Source organism: Grus americana, chromosome 2 (genome assembly GCF_028858705.1).
Source record: "Grus americana isolate bGruAme1 chromosome 2, bGruAme1.mat, whole genome shotgun sequence".
In the NCBI taxonomy this organism is placed as follows: domain Eukaryota; kingdom Metazoa; phylum Chordata; class Aves; order Gruiformes; family Gruidae; genus Grus; species Grus americana.
In genome coordinates, this window is record NC_072853.1 from 124,757,300 (window position 1) to 124,782,256 (window position 24,957).

At 39.6% G+C, this 24,957-nt stretch overlaps 1 protein-coding gene across 10 annotated transcripts in view; it reads right to left on the minus strand.

Annotated features, from left to right (window-relative positions):
* The window catches only part of RBMS3 (RNA binding motif single stranded interacting protein 3), a 720,759-nt gene that overhangs the window by 13,659 nt on the left and 682,143 nt on the right, over nucleotides 1-24,957 (minus strand). The window lies entirely within an intron of this gene.

Consider the following 24,957-nt stretch of genomic DNA (forward strand, 5'->3'; position numbering starts at 1 on the left):
AGAATCTCAGAATGTGCCCAATCCCACAACTAACTGTGTGACATGTCCACTACGTGTTATCTTCAAAGACACACCGAAGATCTGAATCAGCCAGAATGTATTTGACGAATTTTAAAATGAGTTAAATATAGCTTTGCTTCCTGGCAGAGCTAGGATGTGCTTGCAAGATTTTATTCCGCTGTTTATAGTAAAATTTACATTTAAAGGACTCTCTCACCTCATTTCTAAACTAACTGGATGGTTTGATATGCCTGTCACAAACATGCATTATGAAATTGTGAAGCGGGGTGCAGACTCTGCAGCAGTGCTGGAGAAAGGCCTTAGGGAATGAGAATGGCATATTTAAGAATCCCACAGCTAAATTCTGAAGTCTTCATTCAAGTAAAAGAAAAAAATACTTAAATGAAATTGCTTTCTCTAGAAGAAAACCAACAGTGAGGAACATAGGTGACATAGAATGTACACTTGCAACATACTGTATTGAAAGCCATTACAATATTGTTGCTAAAACTCACAGTGTTTTCCTTAACTTGAGCAAAGACGCAGGAGTGTCCCCAGTGTCTGTGTGCCTGTATCAGGCCATGATTTTCTGCAGCTCCTTTTCCTTGTTCTTCAGAAAGAGAATTGAATTCAATAGTTTTTTTATGAGTGCTAACCCACCAAAGACATTAGGCCAACTATCCCTATTGTAGTCCATACAGTTGGGCTATTCTCCTGCCTTACGGATTAGGAGCTAATGAGAATGTTACAGCAGGGTGTTTCAGAGCTGCTTCCGCTTCATTCATTATGCTTTGTAATGTTGCCGTCACATGTTGGGATGACATCTGCTGTGTAGCATTGTTCTAAATGCGTCAATATTTAACATTCACCTGAAGCACTCATTCTTACAGTTCTGCAAAGACCTAACAAGGGTTTTAAATACCTACACAGGCTAGCTTCACTCAGACAAATTTATATAGATTTTAATTAAAAGTATTAATTTAAAGTATAAAGTGGCCTCATTCAAGTCGGACTCCCTCAGAGTTCTTCCCTGAAGCCAGCAGAAGATCAATGCTCAGATTCTTATAAGATGCAGTTGTTTGCCATTCTCTTACCTTACACACAAACACATCTGAGTTTTAATACACAAATATCAAATTATTGAACTGCCTTTTAGTTCAGACCACTCCACTTCTTGCAAAATCCTTCGGCACTGAGTTCTGTAGCATGACAATTGAAACTGTCGGGGAATTAACTGGTGTCTTTGCTGACTCGGCTAGCACCGCTCTCGGTAGTCGTGCGGTTTCTTACCTCTATTGTTACTGTTTTCCTCTTGAGGCAGATCCTGATCTTACTTGCCAGACTACTTCACATTGCTTCCTTCACTGCTACACAATCTTTAGAGGAAATTGTTCTGTTGACTTGAGTGTGATTGGTGGCCCTGGCCAACCTCTGCTTGCCCTGGTCCTTCCAGTCACTCCAACCTCCCCATCCCCTCCCGGTTTAATTTTTTTGCACGCATTTTAACTGAATTCAGCCAAGCAGCAGGTGATTTGCTGGAGACCAAAGCTGTCTAGTTACTTGCCAGACTCCCTGAAGAACTCCTCTGTATATAACATATTCTGCTTGTCTAAATGTCCACCGTAATGGTAATTTAGTGCTCTACAATTAAAACAAATTATGTGGGCCCACATAATTAGTGGTACCAACGGCATAAATGAAGTCACAGTTTTTTCTGGCAAAGAATTTAGTCCTGGTAAAAGTTAGTCAAGCTCAATCCTACAGAGAAGTACTGCTGCTTAACAGCTGGCCCTTGACCACACAGCAGCAGATTGCTCTGTATTACAGGTGCACACATTATGTCCTTCAGTGGAATATCCAAACATATTCAATATATTTATCTTTATCAATGTAAAGATACCCTCATAATTTCAGGAAAGAGTAACCGGGTCAACAATTAAATATGTTATCAGGGCTTGGAACTGATTCTCAGTCTCTAAACTCTGACTTAAGGATTCATTGAAGCTTCTTTCGTATCAGCAATAGTGTGGCCAGCAGGACTAGGGAACTGATCGTCCCCCTGTACTTGGTGCTGGTGAGGCAGGACTTTGAGTACTGTGCTCAGTTTTGGGCCCCTCACCACAAGAAGGACATTGAGGTGCTGGAGTGTGTCCAGAGGAGGGCAGCAAAGCTGGTGAAGGGTCTAAAGAACAAATATTATAAAGAGCAGCTGAGGGAACTGGGGTTGTTTAGCCTGGAGAAAAGAAGGCTGAGGGGAGACCTTATTGCACTCTACAACTACCTGAAAGGAGGTTGTAGCCAGGGGGGTGTTGGTCTCTTCTCCCAAGTAACAAGTGATAGGACAAGAGGAAACAGCCTCCAGTTGCGCCAGGGAAGGTTTAGATTGGATGTTAGGAAAAATTTCTTCACCAAAAGGGTTATCAAGCATTGGAACAGGCTGCCTTGGGGAAGTGGTTGAGTCACCATCCCTGTAGGTATTTAAAAGACCTGTAGATGTGGTGCTTAGAGGCATGGTTTAGTGGTGGACTTGGCAGTGCTGGTTTTACAGTTGGACTTGATGATCTTAAGGGTCTTTTCCAACCTACGTGATTCTATGATTCTGTAAAAAGTCTCACAAAGTTATAAACAACAACTCAGGCTTAATTCTCAGAGATACACAATTGGTCTTAAGCATCAAAGTCCCCTCACATACACAGGGAGTCCCAGCTGAGACCTTATGAATTCAGGAGTGTCTGCCCTGCTGGATCTGTTTTCACCACGGGAAGCCTAGCACTGTGAAGCTGCTTTAGTTTAGTTTGTTTACTAACAGTATAATGAAAAAGGAGGGCAGATTAATTTTTGTTATAACTGACGTTAGCTCAATCAAGTTCACATGTATTTCTTTCCTTTATGAACTACATAATCCTAATTCTCTGATCTCAAAGGATAAATACATTAAAGATTATACAGTGCTAAGGCACAATGTCGGTGTCAGTACTTACATCAATGGCTTTGGATAATGCAAGAGTTGAATTTCTTGTCATTAATAGTCACAGTTGGTTGTTAGCAGAAAGCTTCCTGAACATGGCTTTTCAGTAGCTTCCATACCCAGCACACACTGGGTGTCTCTCCCTGGGTTCCCCAGACACTTTACCTGGCTATTTTGTAAAACAATGTGCTCTGGATGGGTTGGAGCAAGTGTTGCCCATGCTGGGAAGTAGAAAAGAGCTTCAGAAAGAATTGTGAGATTCAGAAGAAAAGAAGTTAAACATTTTGTATTTACCCTGCCTAGGACCACCCAGGATGAATATTCTGCTCTAAGGACATCCCTGAGCTGCGGGACTCTGTAGTGATGCAGCTCCATGGGCACCACAGGTCTTGTAGATGCACACAGTGTACACATGGCTTCCCATCTATCTCAAGAAACTAAAGTAACTTGGAAGCAGGTGGATGGCAAACAAAGACGACATCTGTGTCAGAAGACCATCACTGAGATTTATTTTCTCCATGAACCACACTCACCAAAGTTCTTTATCCACATGTACATGTGAAAGAGAGACAGCATGACTCACATGCTCAGCTTGGCAGTACCCAGCTAATTCCACTAAATATTAGTATGGTAAGCACTGAAATGAGAGAATCTGAAAAATCCAAATCCATTCTTTCTTTGTCATATGTTTCCATCAGGATTAACGATTCTTGAGCTCTAATGTGATCGGTCATTCAACAAAGTATGTGCAAGGCAGAGGAAAACACTGTTCATTCTTCCTCAACTGTACAGGTTTTGTGGGTCTAAAAGTAGAAACTGCTTATTTCTGACAGTAAAATGAATAGTGACTCTACAGGCACAGATGATGGATCTGGAGGGTGTAAGTGAGCTTTTTTGGCACTCTGATCCTTTAAAAGCTGATAATTTCTACTACAGAAAGAAAAAAGATACATTGCTGGTGGCACAGTGCTCTTAATTTGTTTGTAAACTATTATTTTCTTTATACAGTATAAGGAATGGATGTTGTCAGGACAGAAGATGTGCAGTATTATAATATAACGCATGCTTTACAATCCCTGACTGCTTGATTCAGACTGCACTTATCAGGGCACCAGTTTAGCCTATATGCTACATTAACAATTCTACTCACACTTTGTCCAGTGGGATTTTTGTTTTTACCTTTTTGAAACTGCTTAAGTATGTGAAAAAATATATAGCTAGAAAATGAGAGAGTAGTAGTATACACTTACACTTCTGCTCTCCTTTCAGATATTGCCCTCCGTGGCTACAAAGAGTTAAATAAAAGGAGGTAACAAATGAACGAGAAGGTGGGCTGAGGGGACAAAACGAAACTGTGAGAAGGATCATGTTTAATTCAGAGAGCAACATCAGTTCTTACAGATCTGCGAACAGTGGGGTGTCCCAGCCTGGCTCCAGCTAGACTCCTGTTAAGCCTGCAGCAAACACTAAACCCATAAAGGTGGCAGGCATGGGGAAGAAAGGAACAGGAGGAAGGCAGCTGCCTGCACCAGGCAGAGTGAGGGAGCATGTTGCAGTAGGATAATATGTTTTACCAGTCAAAGGTAGAGCTGAGTGACCTGCAGAGAATTTGCAGGAGCTTTTACATTGAGACTATGGCACAAGTAATGTCCATTTATTCATTTGCCCTAGCAAGCCTCTGGTCTGCCTTTCTTGGGCCCTGGCTAATGCAGAGTCAGGCAAGTGCCTAACAGCTGAGATTATACATATCAAACATCTCTTACACCAGGTATTAGTTACTGAATTTCAACCGAGACAGTGCATGAAAGAGTGCTTCTTGCAAGACCAAACAATTTTAATTGCACCGCCAGAAGACTGGCCACATACTGAAGGTCATCATTAACAGAAAGTTTAAGAAACCACCCTAAAGTACAGTTCTATTTATAGGCCTTGTTGCCTATAAAATAACACAGCTGTGATGAGAAGGCGACTACTGGATATACATTAACTCTCTTGGCCACTATGAGTACTGTGAGATTTTACATAACATGATCAACATTCAGTAAGTTTCCTGGTATAAAGAAAATCAGAAAGAATTTACAAAATGAGACATTAACATGTAAGTATGCAGTAGATTTTGAAACCTGGAACAACACTTACTCAGAATTAGTAGGCTTACTAAGGACAGGGGTCAATGAGCAAGGAATAAATGTTCAAGAAGAGGCCTTTTATAAAATCAATGTGCAAACGCTGCTTTCTGGTGTTTTGCTTCGGTTTTATATAAATGTGTATCTGTTGCAAGAATCAAAGATCGCTTTCCTTATTTCATCAACCTCCATGCTCCTAAGAAGGACCAGAGCCTTTTCAATCAAGGTGAGAGCCAAATTGCAGAAGCCTTGCACCAGCATATGCGGGTAAGCACTCACACCGCGGCAGCCTGCTGAAGTGAGATTCAATGGGACGTCTTATGCAAGAAAATGCTAACCCATGTGTCTTAAATGAGCAAGGATTCCAGAGTCTGGTCTTCACTGACTGTTTGTGGTTTCATATCACTGCATGAGCTATAGCACAGTGATAATGACTTAGCTTTTTAGGATTCTCAGAATTAATGCCAGGGTTTGTTTGTGTTTTTTTTTAAACCATCTGAGAAGTCTAGACACTGCATCACTAACATAATTATGTGAAAACATTTGCATTGCTGGAAAACTGAAGGAAATGAGACTGTTGGCTGGATTTATTTTTATCATCTTTTTTTTTTTTTTCCCCATGAAGGAAACCTGCCCTCCCACTTTCTAAATCTCTTTCCCTGAAAAGTACAAAAATTGCATCTCTCTCTGACCATTGTGAAGTGGTTATAACTTTAATGAAATACAGAATAAAACTTCTGCTTTTTTGTCCCCGGTTCCACCTTCTCATTTGAAAATACCCTGTTCTCCAGTAGAAAAGAACATTGTCTTGCTGTGTCCTCTTATCCCATAGTCTGGCATAGAGACGTAGGAACTCTGGAAGAGAAAAGGACCATCTAGTTCATCAGTGCCAGTGGCAGTTCAATGAAATATAATATCCAGCCGCCACAGTTTTTACTTTAAACTTCAAATATCTTTTGCTGCCCAGAAGCATTCTCATTTTCCAGCTCAATCCTGTAATTATTCAATGTCTGTTATTAATCTTAGTTTTTCCCAATTAAAGAATGTGAGAATAAAAGATAGGGAGTTTTTCCATATATTACAATATTTTTGCTAATAATTATCAGCCTGGCCTAAAAAATATTAATAATATAATGCTATTTTACCACACAATTACCATAGCCCTATCAAGAATAGCACTGTCATTCAACACAATTCCATCACTGGGCCACTGCACTCATTGTTCAGGCAGAGAATAGAAATCTTTACAAGATTTAACCTTCCTTCCCTGCTGCTCTGTAATACAAACGTATTTAGGAACACTGGCTATCACTTCCCTTTCAACCTTCCTAATGAGATGTTACCTAATTCTCTGAGCAAGTTAAATGAAGGTAGAGAGAATAACAACTTCAAGAACTATATTTACAAACTAATCTCCTTTTCTCTTCAGGAGTTCTAAGCATCCTTCACAAATCCCTACCTTTGGAAATCAGAGTAATACAAAGGTATGGAAGAAACAGCACAGATGAGCTAAACCCCCCACAGCTAACAGGTCTTTTTATTTCGGAAATTCAGGCCTGCTACTAAAGCAGAGCGATCAGGACTAATCAGATAAAGACTATTTAGAGTAAACAAATGTGAGAACAGTCACATCACCACATACAGCTGTGCACCATGCTCTCACTAGCATACGAAATCCCGTGTTTGTAAAAACTGCACTTAATGCAAACAGCACTCCAGGAATGTCTATAGAAACAGATAAATAAAAACTGGCTCATTCGTTTTAACCACTTTTTAGAGTCCAAAGGCTGCCATTAGAAAGGGACTTGGTGAAAGTATCATACTGCTTTCAGATATCTCCTCAATGTCTGAAAAGGGAGAAAAAAGGAAAACCCATGAGGATGTGGAAATCAAGTTCCCATTTTGATTGTATCTTTCATTAAAGGCAAGTGAAACTTCTTATAGGAATACTTCTTAATAAAAAGTTGTTCATATTATGTTTATCAGTTTATACACGGCTATGGAACTTGACCTCAGGGTGCCAATGATCCTTGTAGTCCATGCCAGTGAACCTGCGCCCATGATATTTTCACTCTTGCCTTCCTTGTGATGAAGCCTCCACTGTAGGCAGGGATCCATTGAGGCTGTACAGAAATGTAGATTGATTCTCTATGTATGACTGCATATATGAATAGCCTCAAGACGTGAAACCTGCTTTTTTCATAATTGTAAGAATGCCATGGGTCTGATGGATACATTTGTAAGAGAGCAAGACTACTCCTATGCTTAAAGCAAAGACCAAGACTGGTATTTTGTTGTGCTTTCAATTCTTAATTCTTCAGTTCTTATCCATTTCTCTACAACAGCAGTATTTTTTATTTTTTCTAATACCCTCTATGTACCTGTTCTGTGAATGTACATTATGAGATCTCCGGGGCAAGTTTTTGAGCATGAGTTAGTGCATGATTTATCACAGGCTGTCCTGTCTTCAGCACCCTACATAGAACTAGGGTATAGTGACTATATCATAGCAAAAAAGTATACTGCATCAGTCTTGGTCAGCCAGGGTTGGTAATCAGTGAGATTCTGTCACATTTCTATTCTTCTTTCAGATCCTCTATCCTGATGAATAAAGGGATGATGCAGCAGAATTATAACTGCTTCTTCTGACATAAAAATTCCCTATGCACCCCCTCGGTTGGAAATTCTTAGGAATTTCCTTCTGAATACAATTCTTTCAATTAGTCCCTGATGAATGGCTGTTAGTAAGATGAAGTAAGACTGATTTGTACATTTAAATATTTTCAATGTAAGTAAATAAATAAATGTGTCAGTGAAACTCTCAACACATGAGAACATTAAGCTATTATTAATAACATCTCCATTTATATCAACAAATAATTGCTTTCTAGAGGTAAACATGTCTTCTAGAGGCTATTAAATCTCCATGAATTTGAAGAGTCTAAAGAGAAGCAGACTACTGTGTGCAAATGTTCATACTGTATGGATGAAGTTGTTGTTAAAACAACAGGAGAACCGTTTAGACTTGTTAAATAACAGTTGCTCATCAATCACATACACCTTTCATTTGCTCTTTCAGACCAGACATAAGAGTGAACAGCTCATGGGTCAACTGTCCAAGAATGAAGCAGATGAAAGAAGGACAATTGCCAGCTAAAAAAAAAAAAAAAAAAAAAGCATAGTATAAATACACCAAAAGTCACCTGAATATTAGTATTTCTAATTATCCTAGAAATAGAAGGAATGTCGTCACCTCCTGCATGAAAATGTGGTCATGCCTGACAGGTGTAAGGTAGTAGGATAATAGCATTACACCACCAAAGCACACCTTGGACATTCTTAAGAGCAGCTGAAGCACGGTACTGCTCAGGCCTTTGTTTCTAAAAGATCTCTAGAATCCAAAATATTTGGCAAACTGTAATGAAGGACATCACTGGCCTAAAAAAACAAAAAAAGAAAAAAAAAATCCTTCTCAAAACTTCATAAAAAACCAGCTGTCTACAAGTACCCTGCATCTAGAGATGGAAGAGAACTTGCCAATTCAGTGAGCAGAAAATACCTTGCAGACATTGCCTGTGGTTCCTGTTGGGGCTTGCACTGGAAGCTAACAGTGGCACCAGGCATGCTTTAAAAGCTGGCCTTCCTGTATTGACAGTGAACATGCAAGTCCAGGCTTAGGCAGGGGAAACACATTCCCCCTGGGAAAAGCTGGGCCCTTATGCCTAAGGATGCAAGGAAAATCAGCCTGCTGTCACACGTGTGCGGTCAAATGTCCTGCAAAACACGCACTTGGGGCTTCCAGGCTGCTCAACACAGAGTTGGGGTGGTTGAATTGGGAGTCTGCACGCCCCAAGAGCCCCAGTTCCATCTGGGTCTTGGGTGAAGCTCTAGGATGTCCTTGCCTCTTCCTGCACACCTGGGAACCAGCAGTCCCCTTCAGTCTTTGAACTGGTGCTCTGCTTTTCTTTCAGGACGATCCCACCAAGTTGCCTGCCCAAAGCAACATTCCTAGGGTTTTCCAACTTGGCTCCCAGGACTAATCTGGTCCTCAGTAAACAGACCTGTAAGCTGACTCATTAGGAGATCTGGAAGACTGCCCAAAGCATCGGACATGGTGGGGCTGCCCGGGAACATGAAATCCTTGGAGTGCTTTGCAGCTGCTGCCTGAAAGCTGACATGCAGCAGGACAGCAACTGAGAGGGATGTTAAACCAGTTGGCAGCTGTCAGGATCTTGCAGAGTATATTTTGTATTGGAAACACCATGAACCATTGTTTCAAAAAATTAATTTCTTTTTGAGTTTCTGGCTCATGGGAGAATCTTTCTGTTTTGAGTTTTTTAAGGTAGATCAGAATGAAACCAAATTTCATAAGATGAATTTCCCACAAACTGGAAACCATACATGTTGCTTAGCCAGCTCTTCTTCTATCTGTAACTTGGACGAAAGGATCAACCACGATCATATTTGGAAAGGGTGGGGATAACAGAGAATACTAACCTTTAATGGCTGGTGGCCAATACATTTGAAGTACTATATTTTAAAATAATGCAGTACAAAATATTGTTTCTCATTAGCATACAAATCGGTCTGTTAAAATCTTTATTTACATGACCATTAGCTTTCCTTACTTGGCAGGGCTGTGGAAGGTGGCATTTTTGGGAGGGCTTCCTTTTTCCCACTTTCCACAAGCTCTTGAAATTCTTATGGCATAAAGATCCCCTTAAAATTAATGTCAATGCTCTACTGATACAGTGTGACTGAGTAAGAATATTACAGAGTCCACCCATAAGTATCTTAATTATCAGCTGTGGCAGGATCTCTGAGACACATCAGCTCCAGGGCTGCATAACCAAAGGAGAAACCTTGCCTTTTAGCATGGTGCTGGCTAAGTGGACTGAACTGTATCGCCACACCATGAGCTTGTCTACCATGTAAAGAGCTGCTTACAGTGGAGAACTGCTAAACTTACTTTGTGGTAAAAATTACACAGAATGTCTCACAATTTGTCATCATTTCATCCAAATGACAAGAGGAGGAGGGAGGGGAAGAGGAAAGATACCACAAAAGTAAAACAACCAGCAAAATAACAAAATAGAAAATGAAAGAAGGAAAAAAAAGCCCAATAGTTCAAAAAACCAGTCATCTCTCCTTACCTTAAGCCTTCCTGTTTTGTCATCTAATAACTAATTCCACCCCTAAACTGTCCTAGAGAGATCCCTTTAGAATGTCTCCCATTTTTGACTACTGCAGGTCTTTCATGCTTTTTCACTGTACTATTTTCTTTACCTTGTACTGGGACGCTCTATTTTGTTGGGAAAATGTGATCAGCACAGCTGATGAACCATAAGTGAAGTAGCCAAGAATGCTAGCTTGATGCTTCAGCTCTGAATCTCACTTTGCACAGGTGAGCAACTTAAGACCCAGGAAACCTGAGGTGTATTTAAAAAAAAAAACCAACCAAACCCAAAAGGTGCAAGCACCCATTCACCATAAGACATTATTTAATACAGCTTTATGGGTGTGCTTAGTACTTATTTTCCCAGGAATCACATTAGCAATGCTTGAAGGGGCCAATAAAACAGATGTGGTTTAGTGCTGGCGGAATAGCAGCATTCCAAGGCTGTTCTCTGTATTCCCGGCTTTCCAAAGGAGACGGAGTCTGCCCATATACTTTCAAATTATATAAAATTACCAATCGGTACAGATTTGTGCTTTAACACCCACTTTCAGTTCTGGACAGTATAAGCACAAATACTGGGGTATGAATTTTAATATTTTTTAGGGCTAGTAAAGTCCATGCCAAATGAAAAGCAATTCACTTCAGTGGGGAAAAAACCCTCTTAACCAGTCTTGTCCTCACTCTCAGTGTACTGATTGTAAATGGTTTTCGACAGGGCTAAAAAAAGCGTAACAGCAGTCTCAGGTAAACGCTTGACAGACGAGTATGCCATAATGGTTGCTCTTGTTACATTTTTTCAGGTTAGCACATTCTGTGAAAAATTAAAAGCAAAGCAAAACGTAACAAAACCTTCCCAACTTCTTCCCCTCTCTCTAATTCTGGGAGGAGATGGAATATGAGAAGGATAATCCAGGAAGGGAATCAGCATTGGGGAAGACATTAATACATGTACAAACACCCATATTTCCTCCTTATGAATGCTCTTTATATGACAGAGCTGTCCAAACAGCACTTAAGGAGCAACAGCAAAATGCCTGACAGACAGGCGTGATAAGTTATGGCTCAAAACATTTGCTTGCCAGACAGAAAGGGTGACTTTTTTTTTCTCCTCCTTTTTTTCTTTCTGAAAATCCTTTAAGGTAAACTCACTCCATGTCCGCTGGCACACAGCCATTTTTCTATAAGCTCATATTACAATGTTGTATTTCTAATGGATTGGGTATGGTGCTTTTCCATTTTGCTAATGAGAAAAGCTAAAGGCCATTACTTGTTCTGATTAAGATCCCAAGGGAAGAAATGTGATGTGTATATTACCAGGCCATACGTAAAGGAAGTATGTGGCATTTCTAATCAATCAGATGAAGGGTAGACAGAAAAAGTTTTATCCTGTGACTGCAGAGAAAGAAGATATAGGGGGGAAAGAAACCAAAGAAAGTGTCTTTAAAAGGTGACTTACGGGAATCAGTTATAATGATATTAGTATGATCAATGACTACGGCTACTATCTGGGAAGGATGTAATTACCAAAATGAAAACTTTCAAATGGAAGCCTGAGCAAGGGCAGAGGTACTGTCATATTTCTCAGAGCACTGTCAGCTCTCATCCAGGCAATGTATAACCGTGCCCCTCACAAGCACTACCGTACCACCAGGCTGAGCTGTGCTTCCCTGGGATGGGAAGTGAGAGGCTGTGAAACTTTGCATCCAGCTCAAAAACACGGGTGAGTCTTGGCCCAAAGGCAAATTCAAGATGACAAAAGGCAAGGCTGGGAAACAGGAAAATGGAAAAGAGAAAAGTCCCGGTCATGACTGGCTTTAAGGAAAGTTTTGCAATGGTGCGCATTTAAAAACCATTTCAACCAAAAGAAAGGAAATATTGCAGACCAGTGAGCTATTCATCATAAAGGAGATCAAACAAAAAAATGTACTAAGAGATGCACTGCTGAATTTGCACAAGGATATTCTGGAATATTGACTAAGATGTTTCAATATGCAATTTCTGCATGCTTAATCCTGATCGCATAGAATTATACCTGGCTGAAACACAAAGTTCAGAGACATTTTTTCATTCCTTTTTCAATGGCTGCATAGTTATAGCATGAAAATGCTACAAGATACATACTCGAAGTGGCAAATGAAATGAATACAGCTTGGAGATGGGTGTTCTAAGAGAGGACAAGATCTTCCAAATGTGTCATAACGCATAGTCAGAGCTGTAGACATATTTTTAATAATATATTAATTTCACAGAATATTATTAATCACTGCTGAGCATTAAAACTGACAAAATTTCTAACATACTACATCCTCTCAAATGGAATTCCACGTGACAGATTAATGAAATATTACTGTCAATGATGGCAAAAATATAATAAGCGATAAGACCAGCAGGAGAGAGACTCTCATGCACTCTTCCAAATCTGTATTAGGGTATCTGGCTTTCCTCTATGGGACACCACTACTTCTTTATAGATACTTGGGAATGCTTCAGATAGATCCACCTGGGAATAGAAGAAAAGGCTGTAACACTTTCCCCCATCTGCTTTAAAAGAATAGTCACAAGAAACACTGGGAATTTGGAAAACATCTTCGACCCTTCCTTTTATCAGCAGGCAATGCTGAGGGAACATATTCTCTTAAATGTCATTGGTGACAAGGCATGAATGCCACATACAGCGTTGGAAAAAAGTAAGAATCACAGCTGAGAAAACCCATCTACAGCTATCAAACTGAAATTCAATCATCTTTAACTTTTCTTAAAAGCGTATATTTAAAAAAATTATACACAGGCCCTAACAGGAGTTTTCAGTGTACTTTTCTGATCCCTCTGCTCCACTCATGCGAAAAGGAACAAATGCTGCACAAGTGCACCTCAGCCTGTACAGGCAAGTTATCAGGATGGGGGAAAACAGCCTGGTGTCTCCTAAATGCCGCAGCCCAGTCAGAGAATTGTTCTTCTCGGGAGGATCGTGCAGAGTATTTATTTCCAGGCTAGGTTGTCCTTTCTGGTTCTTTGATGTATTTCTGGCTTTGGCAAATGGACAGACTGGAAAGCTCAGACGTCTTCATTTTGCATTGGCAGTCATGGATCAGCAAAATGTCCCCTTTCTATTTTCCTTTTACGCTAAAAAAAAAAAGATTAAGTGCTGTGCAAAATATTTGTAATGGAGAAAGTCCTAACTGCACGACAGATTTTCTTGTCCAAGAATATGACAGAGATGACAAAGTGGCCCTTTTCCCACCAAATAAATTTATATCAACACCTTTAAAACCATAGGAATTTGCATGATTCACCTTACAAAGCAGGATCACTGCTGACATACCAGTGTTATACTGAACTCCCAAGCCTCACTCCTAAAATACAAATTAGCAGAGTTAACATTTACAAAGTGTAAAACTGACTATTCCTGAAGCTGAATAAGGGCATTTGCAGATTCTTCTCACTTAGTGGCTGATGTCAGGGACGATGAATTTAATCTTAGGATGGGAAGGGTGAGGGGGGTGGTCTGCCAGCCTGTCCAGCCGTAATATCCCCTAATAGCCTTGAAGGAATTGTAATTGTGAACTGAAACAGCATCTGCTTAACTGTCATCCTAGCCTCAGGACTGGAACGTTTTGCTTGCTGCGAAGGATCATGAGAAAGACTACACGGAGCGTGAAGATGAAAACAGAGTGAGATTAAAACCATTGAATACAACCACCAAGGCACAGCTGTCCATACTGTTGGTGAACTCAAGGAAATATAAATGCCAAAATGTATTTGACATTCATAATGTATTTTGGCATGGGAATTTAGAACATGGAGTTGACTGCAAACTTCTAGTTTACAATCTTGTTCATTAGTATTATAGAGGACAGATTATTACAGATTAGTCGGTGAGAAGCAAATAAATTTCAATGCTAGGCACACTGAAGAGGTAAGAAGTAAAGCCAAATCTAACCAGAACTGGTAAAATCTACTCTTTTCTTGCTGGGAAGAAGGGGCCAATTAGTTCAGCAGACACGACCGGAACAGCTTGCGGCAGTCCATCACATCAGAGTCTGGGCTTTGCCTCAAATGTCCTGCTTACATTAATGTACAGCTGAGCCATCCCTGGGTTTGGAATAGGAGCTGCTGTCCATGCTATACGAAAGACTACACTGTATGGGGTTCATTTTCCTCAAAGGAAATCAAAGATCTTGCGTTAATTTGCTTATTTATTTAAGTGGTGCTATAAGGTTTATTTCATGTTTTGAAAGCACTTTGAGAATATAAGAAGCAATATAGGTGCTGCTGCTGTTATTTGTCTGTTGTTTTCTACCTCAGGATATCTCTCAAAAGACTGGAGTCCTGTTATGTTTGGGAGGAATAGCAAATGCTATAGACTCCCTCCTGTATCACTTGTACTTTGGGGGGAAAAAAAAAAAGAAATGTTTGGCAGAAATCTGCATGGTATGTACAGATGGAGTTAAAGTACTTCCACAGAAGCTTCACAGCTACATATACCGAACTGCCTGAAAAAGAAGTGCTTCAAACTAACAGTAAGGGCTGCAATTTCTTAGTTTGCAATGGGCCTAACTCTGCCTACAAAGATCTCTGTGGAATAATTACAGGCCAGAGACACTAATCCTTTACACTTCTGTGCCAGACTTGTAATTGCAATCATAGATTACCATTCCTTGGAACACATACCCAATAGTGTATGCAATAAAGTAGAAATCCTAATATTAAAAATAAACTCAAGATGATGCCGTGATGCTTAAGCCATATTTTTCTCTTTTGAAACACAAGAAACTACAATGCTCCTCATGACATTTATATGAAAATTAATGAAAAGGAAAAGTGGATTTATAAGCCTCGAGATGTATCATTCTTTTCTTCGCCTTCTGTTGCAGGTTAATTACTTTAAATTTTTCCATCAATCATTTTCTGATTTCCAACGCTATTATGTTCAGTTTTAAACAAAGGATAGAAATTTCAGGAAGGTCAGTGGTCTTCTGCTCTCAATAGTTCAGGCAGAAGCTATACAAATAAAATAAGGAAACCTCCTTATTCAACCAATGTCCATACACTGAATGGAGTTTGCTGCTATTTCCCTATGTACCATAACATATCAAGGAAATTTGACGTTGTTGCTACTTGTATTATTTTCTACTTAGTCATAAACTTTGTGTGATACAATTAATCTTCTAGAAAGTGTACATGAAAAAAAGATATCCTTTCTCTTACATCAAAGTAGAAAGCCTCAACTGAAATAAAATACAATGAATCAAATTATGGCCGCCTTGACGAAGCAGCCATTTATTACCAGAAAACTAATGTTTCTGAGAAAAGTCGGTTATCTTCACAGGAAATCAGCCCTACTAATAGCTAGTTAGGAGCACCTGCATGTTAAAAGAAAGGCAGCAAAATAGTTTTTGCTAGAAAATTCCCTTTGGCTATTAATAATCTGAGCACCAATTTGGACTCTGTGGATAGACTAGGCAAGACCATCCGTGGGAATACCATCATAGCCAAATACTCACTTTACCTCATTATTTTAATTTTGTGACTCCAATTAGTACTGTTAAAAATGGCCATTGAAAAAAGAACAACTAGAACCCATACTTTAGCCTAGTGCAGGTGTTTTAGCTGGGAAGGGTTGGCAGCAGAGCAGAATCAGGGTAAACAGTATGGGAGGAAGGGACTAGTCAGGTGCCTTAGTGGTTGGAAAAAAAAATCAGTTTGGAAATTATACCATCTTTGGTCTATACTGCAACCCCTGTGTACAACAGTGGTTAGTAGGCTAGAGAACACAAGATGAAGTTTTTGCATCAGTGAAATCAGTTTGCATCATAGGAATATTATACTGATTTGAGGGAAACCCTCAAGAGAAACAGCAAAGGAAAACAGGCTGGCGAACGCGCAATAATTTGGACATTTAGATACTAAACTCTTACGAAACTGGCTGTTGCTATATCACAACTACTAAAATAAAAAGGCAAAATTAGAAGCATACAGGTGTGCCTATCACATTCAAAAGCCATAACGATTCCCAAAGGATAGCGTAGTCTCCACGGGACTGGAAAAAGATGTGCCTCTGAGATATGATTGCTCCCTGGACCCATCCCGACATGGTGCAGCTCTCATCTGCCACACAGCAGAAATCCGCCGTGTTCAACAGTTCATTTACCTTGCTAGAAAAACAACTCAATTCAGCAAACTCCCAAATTCACTCGATGCAGCTGCTCTCAAACCCCTTGTTACAATTTAATGAAATGTGCTGACTGAGCTGTTTCATAGTAAATATTAGTTATAGCAGAACTCTCCTCCCAAATTGAGTCTTTCAGGAGCAAGAGGATTCTACAGTGCTCTAGCACTGACACAGAATAGCCCATAACTCACAAGTAATAAAATACCATCTGAGGGCACAGAGGTTATTGCCATCAGCAGCTCCCTATGGAATTGTAAATCATTGGAACAAAGCTTACCCTTTTTTGAGAACTTCAGGCTGAAATCACTGTATATACAGGATCCCAGTGTCTTACATAGTGTATGAAGACTGTACCTTTAGCTCCTTCATTTAACCTTGCTTCACAAATGAGTGAACCCTGAACAGGCTGCTCTTTCCGGTTGAAAGTAAGAAAGATACCTCAAAAGCACTGGCAATTTGTCTTAGAGGAAGTTTAAACCTTTGGGCTACCAGCTTGCCAACCATCTGATAAGCCATGTGGATTAACTGTGAAATGCACTGTGCACTGAATTTCAGTGGGATACACTGTAGGAAACGGCAGTGAAATCCAATGGAATATTATTTTTGTGAGCATCTGCAGATCCAGGCCTTTGCCCATCACACAGGTTATTTTTGTCACTGTGATTAAAGTGTGAAAAACACTGAACATTGTTCAAACTAAATTCACCTGCAACTCCATTGTATGTGTTTTCAATAATGTGGCAATGTGTCACCTTCAGAAACATGGCAGCATCTATAATCTAGTGTTTCTGTGAAGTCCCAGTGCCCCTGAAAGTGAAGTTTTCCCTATGAGAAAACACTGGGAATGTAATTCAAAGATTGCTGCTCAGAAATATTTTGCTTAACACAATGTACCCATCCTATTGGAAAAAAAAAAAAAGCCAAAAGCAAGCAGGATACTTACTAATCCACACAAGGCATGCTGAAATGAGTCAATCTTAACTCTTGGTCCCAAATGTTTTCTTCTAAGTGAATGCTGTGAATGGTCACTTGCAACATACGTTTCCTCTTTGACTGTGTAAACTTCAGACATTGAAAATGAACTGTTATTTTGATGTACAGCTCTTGTCTGAGTCTTGGTACATCATGCTCAGTAAACATATTTAAAAGTTTTTATAATTTCCTGAATTCTCAGTACTTAAATGAATAGAAAATAAAAATTAAATTATTATTACTTGTTTTGAACTGAAATAACAATGTCTCTTTGCAACGAAAAACACAGGTCGGAGATGAAAACAGGCTGTTAGACCATTGCTCTGTTTTTGTGTCAACGCCTGAAAGGTCTCCTGTGGATTTTGAGGTGTTTGGCCCAGCTGAGTTCTAGATGTCCCAAATGATGACCTTTCCCTGATTCATTTCAAACACGAGTCTAGCTCTTAATATATTACTAATTTCTGCGAGATATTCAAGTTATGCTTTGCCTATTTTACTTTCAGCTTCTTATTTATATTGTTAGCACCATTAAAACCACCTCCTCCTTTCCATGGATGCCCTTCCCATATCTACATCGTGTTATAAGCTACTGTTGTCTATCACCTTCATGCCCTTTTCTTTCAGCTAAAGTTTACAACATCTGTGATTGAAGTTGATACAATTCAAGTACCTCACCTTAAAGAGAACTGACATTGTCTGAAGGACTGCAACAGTGCTTAGCAGAAAGTAGTTGTTCTTCCACATAATTGATCATTTTGTTGTTTTCCTTTGAGGATACAGCCCCTTCAAGGATTTCAGGACTTCTTGCTGTGCATACACAGACTTGTAGCGTGTGGAGACGTGACCACAGGACTGTTTCTCAGCTCTTGGCAGAGAAGAGCTGTGGAAGTACCACCTTCAGGAGACACTTCTTGCTTTTCACATGATCACAGTTTGGCAAAAAAACCCTCACCTCCCTAAGATCCTCAAATTTATCTTGGATTACAGAGGCCCCACAGAGTTTGTCTGCACCACTGATGATTTGAATTCATTACTTCTCTGGAAAGCCATATTCATCGTGTCTGTCAGAATCACCTGAGTACTTCAAATACAGGCAGGACAATAAAAACAAGTTTCATTCTAATAAGGCAGAGAGTTATGTTCTTGATTACAAAACGGAAAACACATTTACAAGAGAGAAACACATCAAGAAAATAGAGATGACAGACCTGACATGTAGAGTACTTTTGTTTCCCACCTTTTATTGAGTTTGTCAGTTGTAGGTGTGGCAGGATGTTTCAAACCTGGAATTATTTTCCGCTCTCTTTAACCTATTATTTGTTCCTCTTTTCTAGTTCTCTCTGTTAAATAAAGAGCCTCTCTCAGCTAAATCTTATCCAAATCACTAAAGCCAAACCAAATCAAACTAAACCTTCTCTCCCCAAAACCTGCCCTATTATTTATGGCATCAGCACTATTTCACATGAACATGTGTGAACATACACTTTTTTCCTCTTAAAACTCAATGTTTTTATGGGAATGATCCACTAGTAGCTAGAAAAAGGAGTTCACAATCTTGGTTCATCTCTAGCAGACATATGAACAAAAATTTCTGGGAGTATGACTAAAGGTGAGCCTTTGGGGAGAGGATATGCTGCAGACCACTAACTATATGCCAGATACTGTAAGTTTTATGAGTTTTGGGTTCTATTCACTATGGTAAAATAAAAAAGTTCATTTTATATGCAGTGCATGGCTATGACTAAATAACAAACATGCTTTGGAAGAGGTGGCTTTGAACTACATTCCCATTGTCCTTCAAAGTATCACCAGGTGGCACTTCTAGAAATCACAAAAGAGAACTGCAGCAGCTATATGTAATAAAATATATGAGAAACTAGCCTCTAAATATTCTAGTTCACAGATATGTGAAGTCAGCTGCAAATTAATTCAATGAATGACATTTGTCTGATGATGAAAATGAAGTTATATCACTTACGGCTCTTTTGGCTGATACTTTTTGGTTTGCTGATCCATCACTGTTGTTTTGTGTTGATTTAACCTTTTATCACCACAATCAGGGAGCTGCAGTCTTCCTCTGAAAGGGAATCTGGGCTAATGTCGCTTTGAATCAGTAGCTGATACCTCAAAGAGAGGCACGGACTCCTCAACAAAAGCACCTATTCATTTGTGGAAGTGTCGTGTGAAGGTAAAATTTAACGCAAAATAAAAGCTACTGACATGCTGGGCTGATATGAAGGGCTGCTTGAACTGAAAATGGAATTCCCTCTATCTGTGTTTATTCTCCTTTTACATTCTCCTTCTCTGCCTATAGCAGGCAGTGGCTTTAAAGGTAGGCACACTTGCACATAAAGGCAAACAGTGAGCCACTACCAACAAACGGTAGGAAAGTAAAGCTGAGTTCAGAAGAGAAAGGGGAACACTACAGAAATGGGATTTCATAAACTCTATCCATTCAAAAGTACCGTCTAACCACAGCTATGGTCAAACGTAGACTGTGGAACCCATGCTGAGAGAGCTGATTAGAAAGAGCCTCCCCTATATGATGGCTGATCAGCCCAATTCTTACAAGAGACTGTGGGACTTCAAAATGGTCCAAAAAAGAGAAAAGCTCACGTCTTTCCTTGTTCACCCTACCAGGTCATTGGCCTACACTGTCAAATGAAGAATTTTTCTGCCCTGCTGTTGCACCTGCAAATGTCTCCTTATAGAAATGTTGAATCTATTTTTCAAGATTGCTAACCTATTTGTCTCAATAATATTTAGTGGCAGTGATTTCTGCAAATTGATTAAAGGCTTCATCAAAAAGTTATTTGTTCCCTGTTGACTGGTTGGAATTTGGTGTTTTTCAGTTGCACCGAGTGCCCCTTTTTTATCTCAAATTATGTATCAGGCAAATTGGAGCTGCCTTTCAAGAGGCTGTTTGGAAAAGAGGGTGCAGGAGGAGTTATTTGGGTTTTATAAATCTTGACAGGGCTTATGCTGTTGTTCTCCTTTCCAACCAGCATAATTTCTCCTTAAATGGATCTCCTGCCCCAGACAGCTCAATGCTGTTCACCACTTGCATTTGCCCTGGACCTTGGCTGAGTAAATAGACAAGGATGAACTTTAGTTTCAGCCTGAACTATGCTAATTTCATTTGCAATGGGTTCAGTCCTATACTTTCCACACAAACAGTAACTGAAACAGTCAATCAATAAATAAAATAAAAGAGCTTCAAGATTAACACCTGATAATGTGAAAGGCACAAGACTGCAAAGAAACTTTGCTCCTGTAACTCTCCAGGGACCTTGCGACATACAATTAGAATAACAGAGAGCGCTTTTTGTAACAAGGATCTGAACAGCAGGGGAATGCAATGATGTTTCAGATCCATGTATCTGTAGTACGTGCAAATAGAATTGCAGATTAAACAGAAAAAACCCCAACACTATCTAATAAAGCAGTTATTCTGCTGAGGCCTTTAGGCGACATTTTAAACCACTGGTGACCATGGAGCATCCAAAGGAAATAAAAGATAAAAAAATTATAACAAGCTTGTTGTTCCATTGAAGGGTTCTGGAGATATCATCAAGCTCTGCTGGCAACAAAAAGAACTAACAAAGTGAAAGATAAGACTGATGTACCCGCATAACAAGCCTGTTATTCCATTGAGAGATTTCTGCTGATATATAAACCAGGAAAGCTGAGTTAGGGTGGTTTGCAATTTCAACAGAATCCCACATTATGTCAATGCAGTTCTTTTACCTGACTGTGTTTTTAATACAGAGGTATCCGGAACAATTAAACAATTTTTTTGTTGCTGTTTAAAAAGTGCAATGGAGAGCTTATTTAGTAAGTTGCCTATTTTGTTTCTAAATTAGAAACTGAAAGCTGAGTGAACCGTCTGCAAGCGTGAAGAACAATTAAGCAGCACAGTTGAGCTAGCAGTTTTAGTAAAAAAACCTGGCTTCTACTCACTCTCCCATTGGTGTGGGCCTCGAAGGTTTAAGACGAAACAAGCCTACGGTAAGGCAATTCCACAAGAGAGGGAAAAAAGCTGGAATTACCCCTCTGCCAACGAGGACTAACAAAGGCTGCCTCAATCTGTTGGATAAAACTGGAACTCAAGCAGTATCTGAAATGGATGCTAACAGCAGGGAGGGGAGTGAAACCTGGACCAAGAAAGTGCAGAGCAGAAAACTTCCTGCAGGAATGAGCAGCAGAGGAGAAAGAATAGAGGAAATCTTCTTCCCACTGAAGAGACGGATTATTGCTGCTGACCGCCAAACATGGAAGTGTCGCAGTAAAAGGGAGCTGAGCAACAGGGACTGAAAGCAATGATCAGATTCCTCAGTTTTTGTATTTCTAAAGGTTTTTGTATTATATCTACTCAGGCCATCAATCACAACTTTATTAAACCACGAAACAGATGTCAGATCAATGGCTGTATCGGAAACATTTTGAGTGACAGGCTGATGATGGAACAATTCCAGACTCCATACATTATTAAACACATACTAATGCTACTCTTTCAGTGCTACCCATACAGACTCACTCACTCTGTTCTCCCTTTATGGTACCTTTTTAATAGCAGACCTAATTGTAGATGAATATTACATAGGAAAAGCAAGACTTACTGTAATAAATAATTATACACTAGTAAACAAAAGAAAAAAATAAAGGTTAAAACTGGTTGTCTGTCTTCACATCATGCCTCCTAGCATTAAAATTTCATTTTAATACAACTGTAGGAGCTGAGGCTGGGTTGTCAGACTTAGTCAGAATATACAGGATTATCGCCTTTTTGCTGTAATCTTGACATAATTTAAGCTTAGGTTTTCTTTACATATTTGCCCACAGCCAGCCCACTCATGTAAATGCTTTCTGCTCTTTTTGAGTGAAGAGGTATGTATGAAAAATACATACAAATAAGGCAGAAATCGCCCCTCTGGCAGATTCTCTGCTTAACTCCAGATTTCAGGCAGATTTGGGGAGGTGATCAGAGCAGCACACTTGCCTCCCAATTAATCAGTAATGTAAACTGTATTTTCACTGGCAGAAATCAATTTGATTTTCATAAAGGCAGAAAGGAATTATGTTCTTGGTGGATGAAGCACAAAGCACAGTAACTGGGAGATGCAAATACTGTATGAAATTCTCTCACAGCACAGGAACATAGGTTCAAGTTGCCACAAACTGCAGACCATTACCTGCTCTCTTCCCCCTGTGCCCTATACCATCCTTTGGGCTGGAATATTTGCTGCAGCTGTATGTTTTCATGAGGTGGGCAGTGAAATCAAGTAAAGATGGATTTGCAGCTTTTCACTTGGCCTGGCATCTTGATAGCCTTAGTGCATCCTCCTAATTAAGCAGAGATGTCTGATTTTATGCAAACAATTCAACAATAGATAAAAAATATGAATATTTTAAAAGATAATAAAAGTAAATACACATTCTTTGAAGGTTTTGGAGAGAAAGAAAACTTCTTGTTCCTATTCATGACAAATGGTTTCCTAAATCAAATTCTTTGTGCTTTTTTGGGGCCAGTAAGTGAAGGCTTCCCATAGCCCAAGGGGAAGGCAGCTGGCTGTGAGTGGGGCTGTAGGAAAACTGCTCTGTTTTGGCTGCTGAATTGGATGGTCCCAGCCAGAAGTGAGCAGCCCCACCAGCATTTAGCCAGAAATGCCACCACCCGCTGCTCCCCGCCCCCCCCCCCCCCCCCAGCCTGGTCACTAAATAATCAACTGCAGGCAGGAATGGAAGCAGCTGCCCCCCAAATTCCCATGGGGGAAAAGCTGAGAGATCAAAACTCAAATCCAGTTTTTGGCGTCAAGGTAGGAATTGGCAGAAGCCACTCTTACTCAAGCAGCCCACCTCACCGAAGGGCTAAAGAATGAAGGGTCTCCCGTCTGCAACAGCTCTAGCCTGGATGGAGTATTTTAATCTTTTAGAGACCATCAAAAGGCAGAGTAATTCCCACAAGATATGAGGCATGCAAAGGCCTTTGTGCTATTTCTCGAGCTTGCTCGCTAGAGAATAGATTTTCTGTTGAAGCAATATTTTAGAAACCCAGCACTCATCGTGAATCAGGGAAGTTTGGAAGTGGATTTGAAGTCAGCTCTCACTTAAGAGACCACAGAGGTCTGTTTTGGCTGAAAAATATGTTATGTTAATTAGCAAAATGGTTTGTCTAAGGAAGTGAATGTATGAAAGTCTTTTAATAAAAACTGCCTTGCATACTGCAAGCTTTTAAATTAAATTGGGACAGAGTTACAGCTGACACTGAGCAGAATTGTTTGTGACTTTTTGGCTTGTTTGCTTAAAAAAATCTGGCTGGTTTCTTGAAAGATAGCTGGTGGCTCTTTATCGCACCCTGTTGCACAGTTTTAAGGATAAAATTAAAAAATATGTTCATAACAGAAACATATAGTTTATGTCTTATATCTCCCATAAAACTTAGTCCTGCTGAGGTACTCACAGTAGCATGTTTCGGACTTGGCTCAATTCGTCATGGCTTTATGCTCTCAGTGCTCCTCTCTCTGGATTGAAATTCAGACTTCAGAATAAACGAAGTAAAAATATCTCTAAATAAATCGTATGTCTAACCAGGTTGTCCATTTCCCCCATATTTTTTTCTGTAGATGCAATTTCAAGTGAGGACAGATGCATCCAACAAAACTGCTACTGGCAGCCCAAATCCTAAAGTTGTCCCTTTAATTCCTGCAGGAGGAATTCCCAACGACCTCCATGATTATCCTGCTTGCATGAGGACTTCAACTGAATATGGTGCTGAGGGTGTTTTTACCAAAGAGAAATTCTGTATGCGATAAAATAGGGTGTCATTTGAGATTTATGAAAAGCTTATGGATATTGTAACACTCATCAATCATTTACCCTTTCTTGCTCTTTAAGTTTTCTCTAAATGAGTTAGGAGTTTTAAAGATAGTAAACATAAACCTATATGGTATACCTCTGAATGTATTTCAAGAAGTTGTCAGGGAATGCTGTGCTCTTGAAAGATAAAGACTGTATAAAGAGCTGGGGAAAGGAAGGAAAGGTTTTCTTTACTTTCAGTTGCAGTAAAATAAATTCAGGATCTTATTATCATCCACTAGATCACCCACTGCCGTTCAGAGCCCTTTCCCTGCCCCCCCAAATGGATGGTTACTATGGATTTGTTACTATGAGCATTGTAATTGTGGTCTCAAGTCGCAAGAGAACATTAGCTTGGAATTTTCTAGTTTGCATTAAGATTGCAAGAAAATGAGCGCAGAAGACAATGTCTGTAAGAGTCATGGAAATTAAAATGATAAACAGAAGGAAAAATTCATAGGAGCTACCCAGCAGCACAACCAGAACTCATTTTCCATTTCCTTGTCTTAATTTTTAAACACACTTTTGAATCACAGTAGTTACACATGCAGAAATTCTCACTGGTCTTACTATTTCCTTCAATTTCATCTCTTCAGAGGGGAAAAATGCTGATATTAACTTTGAGATGTAATTCTTACTTCTTTTGATTGTTGAATGAAACATTTAAAATAACAGTAATAAACAA